Source organism: Melanerpes formicivorus, unplaced genomic scaffold (assembly GCF_026170545.1).
Source record: "Melanerpes formicivorus ecotype bairdi unplaced genomic scaffold, bMelFor1.0.p_v2 SCAF_81, whole genome shotgun sequence".
Taxonomy (NCBI): Eukaryota; Metazoa; Chordata; class Aves; order Piciformes; family Picidae; genus Melanerpes; species Melanerpes formicivorus.
In genome coordinates, this window is record NW_027142433.1 from 32,277 (window position 1) to 41,000 (window position 8,724).

General features: G+C 63.3%; 1 long non-coding RNA gene across 4 annotated transcripts; it reads right to left on the reverse strand.

Moving 5' to 3' along the window:
• Positions 1–3,787: 3,787 nt before the first annotated feature.
• On the reverse strand, positions 3,788–6,605 carry LOC137454521 (uncharacterized). 4 transcript variants are annotated; one of them, XR_010990625.1, is made up of 4 exons: positions 6,291–6,605; positions 5,626–5,758; positions 5,356–5,523; positions 3,788–4,690 (listed from the first exon to the last, which is right to left on the reverse strand). It is a non-coding gene; the product is annotated as an uncharacterized lncRNA (long non-coding RNA). The 4 variants fall into 4 exon arrangements; XR_010990627.1 differs by lacking the exon at positions 5,626–5,758 and having other exon boundaries at positions 5,356–5,541; XR_010990626.1 differs by lacking the exon at positions 5,626–5,758 and having other exon boundaries at positions 5,356–5,545.
• Positions 6,606–8,724: the final 2,119 nt, after the last annotated feature.

An 8,724-nucleotide genomic window follows, 5' to 3' on the forward strand; every position in this document is an offset into this window, starting at 1 on the left:
AGCCAAGCCAGCACCCCCCCATGGCCCACCCAGTAACAGAGGCCGCCGCCAAAAAGCCAGCCACCCTACACACACCCAAAAACATGGGCTGCCACCAAACCAGCCAACACCCCTACCCCGTACCCAACAACAGAGGCCGCTGCCAAGGCAGCCACGCATCCCACCCCCCACCCAACAGAGGCCGCGGCTGCCAAGCCAGCCAAACCCCCAACCAACAACAGACGCTGCCGCCGCCAAGGCAGCCGGCCCACCACTCCATAACAGAGGCCGTCACTGCAAAGCCAGCCACCCCCCCCACCCACCCAACACCGACAGAGGCTGCCGCCAAAAAGCCAGCCACCCCCCCCAACCACAGAGGACGCTGCCGCCAAGCCAGCAAATCCCCTCATGCCCCCCAGCAACAGAAGCTGCCGCCAAGCCAGCCAACCCCCCCACCCCAGCAACAGAAGCAGATGCTGCCAAGCCAGGCAGCCCCCAAGCCCCCCAAAACACAGAGGCCGCCGCCACCAAGTCAGCCACAGCCCCCCCACCCAACCACATAGGCCGCCGCCGCCAAGACAGACACCCCCCCACTCCTCCACACCCCCACCCAATAACAGGGGCCGCCGCCAAGCCAAGCCAGCCCCCCCCCACGGCCCACCCAGTAACAGAGGCCACTGCCAAAAAGCCAGCCACCCCCCTACCCACCCACAACCAACAGAGGCCGCCGCCAAAAAGCCAGCCACCCCCCCAACCAACCACATAGGCCGCTGCCACCAAGCCAGCCAACCCCCACACCACCCCAGCAACAGAAGCTGCCGCTGCTGCACCAGCCACCCCTCAACCCCCCCAAACCACAGAGGGCGCTGCCACCACGCCAGCCACCCCCCCAACCCCCACCCAATAACAGAGGCCGCCACCAAACCAGCCACGCATCCCACCCACCCCAGTCACAGCAGAGGCCACCGCCACCAAGCCAGACACAGCCCCCCCACCCAGCCACACAGGCCGCCGCCAAGACAAGCAACCACCCCATGCCCCCCAGCAACAGAAGCTGCCGTCGCCAAGCTGGCCACCCCCCACCCCCCCCAAAAAACAGAGGCCACTGACAAGCCAGCCACGCATCCCACCCACCCCAGTCACAACAGAGGCCGCTGCTGCCAAGCCAGCCACCCCCCAGCCCCGCAGCAGAAGCTGCCGCCACCAAGCCGGCCATCCCCTAACCCCCCCAAAAAACAGAGGCCGCTGCCACCAAGCCAGCAAATTGCCCCACACCCCCCAGGAACAGAAGCTGCCGCCGCCAAGCCGGCCACCCACTAACCCCCCCAAAAAACAGAGGGCGCTGCCACCAAGCCTGCCCCCCAAACTCCCACCCAATAACAATGGCCGCCGCCAAACCAGCCACACATCCCACCCACCCACCCCAGTCACAACAGAGGCCACCGCCACCAAGCCAAGCCAGCACCCCCCCACGGCCCACCCAGTAACAGAGGCAACCGCCAAAAAGCCAGCCACCCCACACACACCCAAAAACATGGGCTGCCACCAAACCAGCCAACACCCCTACCCCCCACCCAACAACAGAGGCCGCTGCCAAGGCAGCCACGCATCCCACCCCCCACCCAACAGAGGCCGCCGCTGCCAAGCCAGCCAAACCCCCAACCAACAACAGACGCTGCCGCCGCCAAGGCAGCCTGCCCACCACCCCATAACAGAGGCCGTCGCTGCCAAGCCAGCCACCCCCCCACCCACCCAACGCCAACAGAGGCCGCCGCCAAAAAGCCAGCCACCCCCCCCAACCACAGAGGACGCTGCCGCCAAGCCAGCAAATCCCCTCATGCCCCCCAGCAACAGAAGCTGCCGCCGCCACGCCAGCCACCCCCCAACCCCCCCAAACCACAGAGGGCGCCACCACCATGCCAGCCACCCCCCCAACCCCCACCCAATAACAGAGGCCGCCGCCAAACCAGCCACGCATCCCACCCACCCCAGTCACAACAGAGGCCGCTGCCACCAAGCCAGTCCCCCCCCCTCCCAACACAGGCCACCGCCGCCAAGCCAGCCCCCCCCCCAACCACAAAGGCCACAGCCACCAAGCCAAGCCAGCCCCCCCCCACAGCCCACCCAGTAACAGAGGCCGCCGCCAAAAAGCCAGCCACCCCACACACACCCAAACACATGGGCTGCCACCAAACCAGCCAACACTCCTACCCCCCACCCAACAACAGAGGCCGCTGCCAAGGCAGCCACGCATCCCACCCCCCGCCCAACAGAGGCTGCCGCTGCCAAGCCAGCCAAACCCCCAACCAACAAGACACTGCCGCCGCCAAGGCAGCCTGCCCACCACCCCATAACAGAGGCCGTTGCTGCAAAGCCAGCCACCCCCCCACCCACCCAACGCCAACAGAGGCCGCCGCCAAAAAGCCAGCCACCCCCCCAACCACAGAGGACGCTGCCGCCAAGCCAGCAAATCCCCTCATGCCCCCCAGCAACAGAAGCTGCCGCCGCCGCGCCAGCCACCCCTCAACCCCCCCAAACTACAGAGGCCGCCACCAAGCCAGCCACAGCCCCCCCACCTAGCCACATAGGCCGCCGCCAAGACAAGCAACCACCCCATGCCCCCCAGCAACAGAAGCTGCCGCCAAGCCAGCGACGCATCCCACCCCAGCAACAGAAGCTGCCTTCGCCAAGCTGGCCACCCCCCACACCCCCCAAAACACAGAGGCGGCTGACAAGCCAGCCACGCATCCCACCCACCCCAGTCACAACAGAGGCCGCCGCTGCCAAGCCAGCCACCCCCCAGCCCTGCAACAGAAGCTGCCGCCACCAAGCCGGCCACCCCCTAACCCCCCCAAAAACCAGAGGGCGCTGCCACCAAGCCTACCCCCACCCAATAACAGAGGCCACCGCCAAAAAGCCAGCCACACCCCCACACCCAAAAACATGGGCTGCCGCCAAACCAGCCACCACCCCTACCCCACACACACAACAGAGGCCGCTGCCGAGGCAGCCACACATCCCACCCCCCACCCAACAGAGGCTGCCACTGCCATGCCAGCCAACCCCCCAACCAACAACAGACACTGCCACCACCAAGCCAGCCACCCCCCCACCCACCCAACACCAACAGAGACCGCCGCCAAAAAGCCAGCCACCCTCCCCAACCAACCACATAAGCCGCTGCCGCCAAGCCAGTCAACCCCCCCACCCCAGCAAGAGAAGCTGCCGCCCCCAAGCCAGGCGCCCCCAAAGCCCCCAAAAAAACAGAGGCCGCCACCGCACCAGCGAATCCCCCCATACCCCCCAGCAACAGAAGCTGCTGCAGCCAGCCACCCCCCAACCCCCCAAAAAATGGAGGGTGACGCCGCCAAGCCAGCGACCCCCCCATCCCCACCCAATAACAGAGGCCACCGCCAAACCAGCCACGCATCCCACCCCCCCAACCAATAACAGAGGCCACTGCCAGGCCAAGCCGCCCCCCCCCACGCCCCACCCAATAACAGAAGCTGCCGCCAAAAAGCCAGCCACCCCCCCACACACACCCAAAAACATGGGCTGCCACCAAACCCGCCAACACCCCCCACCCAACAACAAAGGCTGTGGCCAAGCCAGCCACGCATCCCGCCCCCCACCCAACAGAAGCCGCCGCTGCCAAGCCGGCCAACCCCCCAACCAACAACAGACGCTGCTGCCGCCGCCAAGCCAGCCAACCCCCCCGCCCAATAACAGAGGCCGCCGCTGCCAAGCTGGCCAACCCCCCACACACACCAGAGGCTGCCAGCAAGCCAGCCCCCACTCCCCCCCCCAACTAACCCTAACCATCCAACTGAAGTGCCCCCAGGTGACCCTCCATTGGCTCCCACATGTCCCTGAATTCCTCTTTGATACCCCCCACACCCACCATAGATGCCCACAAACCCCCTGAAGTGGGGGGGGGACGCTGACCGGTCAGGGGGGGCATCTCCTCCGGGTGCGTGGGGAGCGACTCAGCTGGCCTCTCTTCAGAGGCCTTTCCATTCAAATTAAACAACTGAATATAAAACCAGTGGGGTCTCCTTTGTGTGTGTTGTGCGGTTTTAATTTGCCGCTCAGGGCCATTGGAAACCTTTTGGCGTACACGTTACTACTGCTCTGCAACCTCTGGAGGAACAGCATGGCTTTTCCTCCGCTACAATACCTCACGCTAATACTTACGTTTTGTCATGGGTTTCCGTCCCCTCCGGGAACGTTCGGGCAAGCAGTCCGCCGGCAGCGTTTGGGAGAGGCTGCCCCCGCCCCTCACTCGCCCGCTCCTCGGCTGTGTCGTCGCTGCAGCGATTTGACCCTTACCTGGGAGCTCAGAGCTTGGATGGTGTCGAGGCTGAGAATCTCTCTCCTGCTCCCCCCCTCCTCCCTCCCAACAGAGGGGGGAAAAAAAAAAGGAAAGGACCAAATCCAGCAAGAAATAATTTGGAGTCAGCTGGGAAGCAGAGAGTTTAGTAGAACACTCGCAAGCCCTCCACCCTGTCTTCAGAATGGGCGTTCACCCGCCACAAGCCACCCCTCCATTCCCCTCCCGCTCCCCTGTCACAGCCCTGTCATCCACTCTTGGCACGTGGTATTCGACTCCTCGAGGCAAGTCCCTGGTTATCCCGGCTCGTTCTCTCTCAGGGCAGTCTCTCTGGTGCTGGAACTGGGCAGGGATGTGGAGAAGAATCAGGAATCAGTCTGACTTTGAAAGGAAAAGAGGAAAAAAAAAAAAATCAGAAACAGTCCATTGCTGCAGGGACAGCAGAAACAAGTACAGGTGGGATGACCCAGGAGCTCTGTGGGTTGCTGTGCAGTGCGTATGTTGAGTCCTGGACGCCAGGCTGGTGTTAAGCCAGGAGGGAAAGAGGTTAGACCGACTTCTAACTATTCGCACAGTGACTATAATGCATTGATGTGTGTTGCCCCCTCTGAGTTCATCCTCTCTCAGCCGGAGTCACATTCTGCTGTGGGATACGCTGAATGTCCCCAGTTTCCAACATGCTCCGCTAGGTGTGACCAGGCCTCTTGGCAGCAGCCGCCCCTGGGGTTGGTTTGCCCGGCGCTGGCAAGCCCTCCGCCCTGTTTTTGCAATGGTCTGTAACCCCCCCACAATCGCCCACCCCCACGTGGCATCGCGGTAGGAAAGACAGAGACAGCTGAGGGGCTGCCCTGCTTCTGATAGCCCCGACCCACGGACGCCCTTCTTGGTAGGGTTTGCGCCTTCGGGACGCAGCTGAGTTTTTGCTGCGCCTCTCTGTGAGAGCTGTTGCGTGGCTCTGCGCCTCCGAGCGTGTTCCCTGTTCCCCAGGATTTACTACGCCCCCATTGCCTTGCAGTCGGTGCATTTCTCCCTGGCCATCAACCAACCTCTAATGCCTGTTGCTCTCTAATTAAATCTTTCGATGGTTTCAGCTTTCTGAGCCTGTGTTGGTACGACTCCTGCTCAGGGCACCGCGAGAGAGACAAACCCTCCTTCTGTCCTGTGGTTCCGGGAAGGGTCCTGGCACTCGCAGGCAGGCACCAACGGGGTAGCGACTGTGAAGTGACATCAGCCTTGCTTGGTCGACCAAGTAGAAAGCAAAGAGTCAAACGGTAAGGAGTGGAGCAAAAAGCAAAGCTTAGCTCTCAGTTACTCACGTTGTAAAGCTGTGAGTAGGTTTCCCTGCACCCTAGAAAAACACTGCACAGGCATCTCATTTTTCTCTGGCATTCATTTAACTCGCAGAGCTGTGGGGGAGTTACTGGGAGACTTGGAAAGGCAGTGAGAACACTAGGAAGGGAATTTGGAGTTACGGGGAGGAACACAAAGACGACAGGTGCCACGCTAGAAGAGCACTTACTGTTACCGGGAGAAGACCCCTCCTGACTCTTCCTGACTGCTGCTCGCCCCGGCCCTCCCGCTCGCTCGCTCGCCCCGGCCCGCCCGCCCGCCCGCTCGCTCGCCCCGGCCCGCCCGCCCGCTCGCCCCGGCCCGCCCGCCCGCCCGCTCGCTCGCCCCGGCCGGCCGGCCCGCCCGCCCGCCCCGGCCGGCCCGCTCGCCCCGGCCGGCCGGCCGGCCCGCCCGCCCCGGCCGGCCGGCCGGCCCGCCCGCCCCGGCCGGCCCGCTCGCCTCGGCCCGCCCGCTCGCCCGCCCGCCCCGGCCGGCCCGCCCGCCCCGGCCGGTAGTGCGCGAGTCCCCTGCCCCGTCGCGGCTCCCAAACGGTCCCGGCTCGGCTCCGGGAACCCCCCTGCAAGCAAAGCCAGAGTGCGGTCCTGCAGCTGCCAGAGGAAAGCCCCGGAGAACTGTGGAGGCAGGCACTCACCTAGCACGGAGCGAGCAGGAACCCGATAGCCCCGGCGGGCCAGTGAGCGCCGTTTTAAAGCCGCCAGCCCCGTGCGCGCGAACAACCCTCGCTGCGACGCATGCGCTGAACCCATGGCAACGATCGCGACGCTATCGCCCTGGCGGGACTGGAGCCTCGCTGCGGCGCAGGAGTTGTACCCATGTCAGCGATCGAGTCAGGCTCTCTCTCCCTTTTCCCTTCTCCCCCTAACAACTTTCCAGCATTTCAAGCGTTCAGCGCGGTTCGCTGCAGCGCTGAGCGCCCTCGGGGCGGCACGCGCCGCGGCACGGCGGCGGTGCCGCCCGTGACGCACGCGGGGGCGGCCCTGAGCACTGCCCTGGGCGTGGGCAGCAGCTCGGCCCGGCCCCGTTCGGGATGTTTTGGCATTTAAATCGAAACCCTACACCGCGCGCAGGTAAAAGCCTCTGTTTATGATGGGTACGGCCGCAGGCTGTGCTTATAGCTCAAGCCCCTGTGTGACTTCATTACGATTCTCACAGCCTTTAAAACAGAGAGGGGAGACGGGGGGTCGTTTCCAAAGTTTTGTGACACAGCAGTCGCTGCAACTCCTCCCTCTCCAGCTGGAGAGGGTCTGCTCCGCATCGCCTCTCACGGCACTGACGCTGTGAAATGTTCTGTGGTCCCCTCCGAGACTTGTCAGCGGTTTAGGGGGGTGCCCCCAGCCCTCACCTGCTCCTCTGCTGCAGCATCCCCCTGCCCCATGTCCGCCCAGAATCCCCCCGCTCCCTTTGATTCTCCCCCCAAAAGGCAGAATGTGAAGCAAACTGCCCGGCCAGCAGCTCGGTCCTTTCCTAGTCAGTTGTGTACACATCCCCTCTCCCCCCGAAGGGGAGCTCTGCTGCAGCAATGAAGGGGGGCAGGGAAGGGTCCCCCACAAACAGCTGCAGCTACTCCAGCCCCCATGCTGCCGGCTGGTGGCTGCCCCACGGTGGGGAATGTGCCAGAGGTCGATGTCTCTCACACCCAGTTTGGGTTGGACCCCTGGGCAGCGATGCTCCGCCCGAGGCCTCCATCGGAGGCCGCAGGCAGGTTCCTCGCTGCTGCCTTTGTGCCTCAGACGCAGCCGCCCTTGGATCCTCCTGAAGCCATGCGGCCTGCTGCGGTGCTCCGGTGCCCCACAGGCTACCCCGAAAGCTACTTCCTAGACTGACATGGAGCAGAAAGAGAGCAGAGTTTTCTCCTGCTAGGCACAGGAGACTCCCGTGTGGGAATGCATGCAGGGACCCCCCTGGTGCAGCAGGAATCATTTATTGGTGCAGCAGGAATCACTTACTGGTGCAGCAGGAATCATTTACTGGTGCAGCAGGAATCACTTACTGGTGCAGCAAGAATCATTTATTGGTGCAGCAGGAATCATTTATTGCTGCAGCAGGAATCACTTATTGGTGCAGCAGGAATCACTTACTGGTGCAGCAGGAATCATTTACTGGTGCAGCAGGAATCATTTATTGCTGCAGCAGGAATCATTTATTGGTACAGAACAGGCAGTTTACAGAGGGGAAATCCAGCAGCCCGAGCACTTCCCTGGCACTCCTGCACCACTGCTGCTCTCTGAGTTTGCTCCATCGTTATCTTCATCCCGTATCAGGTTGATCTTCTCCAGCAGGGAGGCAAGCGTCCCCCTGCCTCACGCTTCAGGCTGTGTACTGCAGTCCGCTCTTTTTTATCACCAGGCCATCCTTCCAGTATCAGCAGCCTGTTGTTCTCCCTTGTCCTGAAACCCTCCTGGGACCCTTTCTGCTTTCCTACGCTCCCAGTGCCCTTCACCCCTCCCCCGGAGGCACTGCACAGAGCCGGCGCTCGGTCCCAGAGAGACTGTAGAGCACAGCTGGATGGAAGATGCACCGCAACACACCCAGCACTCCTTTCTCTGCAGGAACAAGCAACAACCTCTCGGCAAGACTCAAGATGCTTACACAAGTGGCTCCACGACGTGTCTCAGATCCATCTCACCTCATCACCTGACCTGTGGAGTCCTTGTGTGAGCCAGAAAGGGAACCAGCCTTGGCCAGGGAGAGCGAGAGCGTCTCTTTCCCCCCGGAGCGGACGGCGGCTTGCAGGCATCAGGGCTGCTCAGCAGCCTGCCAGGCGTCCAGGCCTGGGCTCTGAGAAGGAAAGGGGAAGGGAGAGGAGAAGAGGGGAAGGGAGGGGAGGGGAGGGGGCCTCAGGGATCGGCCAGTTCCAACCCCCCTGCCATGGGCAGGGATGCCTCACCCTGGATCGGGCTGCCCAGAGCCACCTCCAGCCTGGCCTCCAAATCGCCCAGGGGTGAGGCTACCACCACCTCCCTGGGCAACCTGTGCCAGAGCCTCACCACCCTGATGGGGAAGAGCTTCCTCCTGGCATCCAATCGGAACCTCCCCCCTTCTGGGTTTTGTTCCATGCCCCCCAG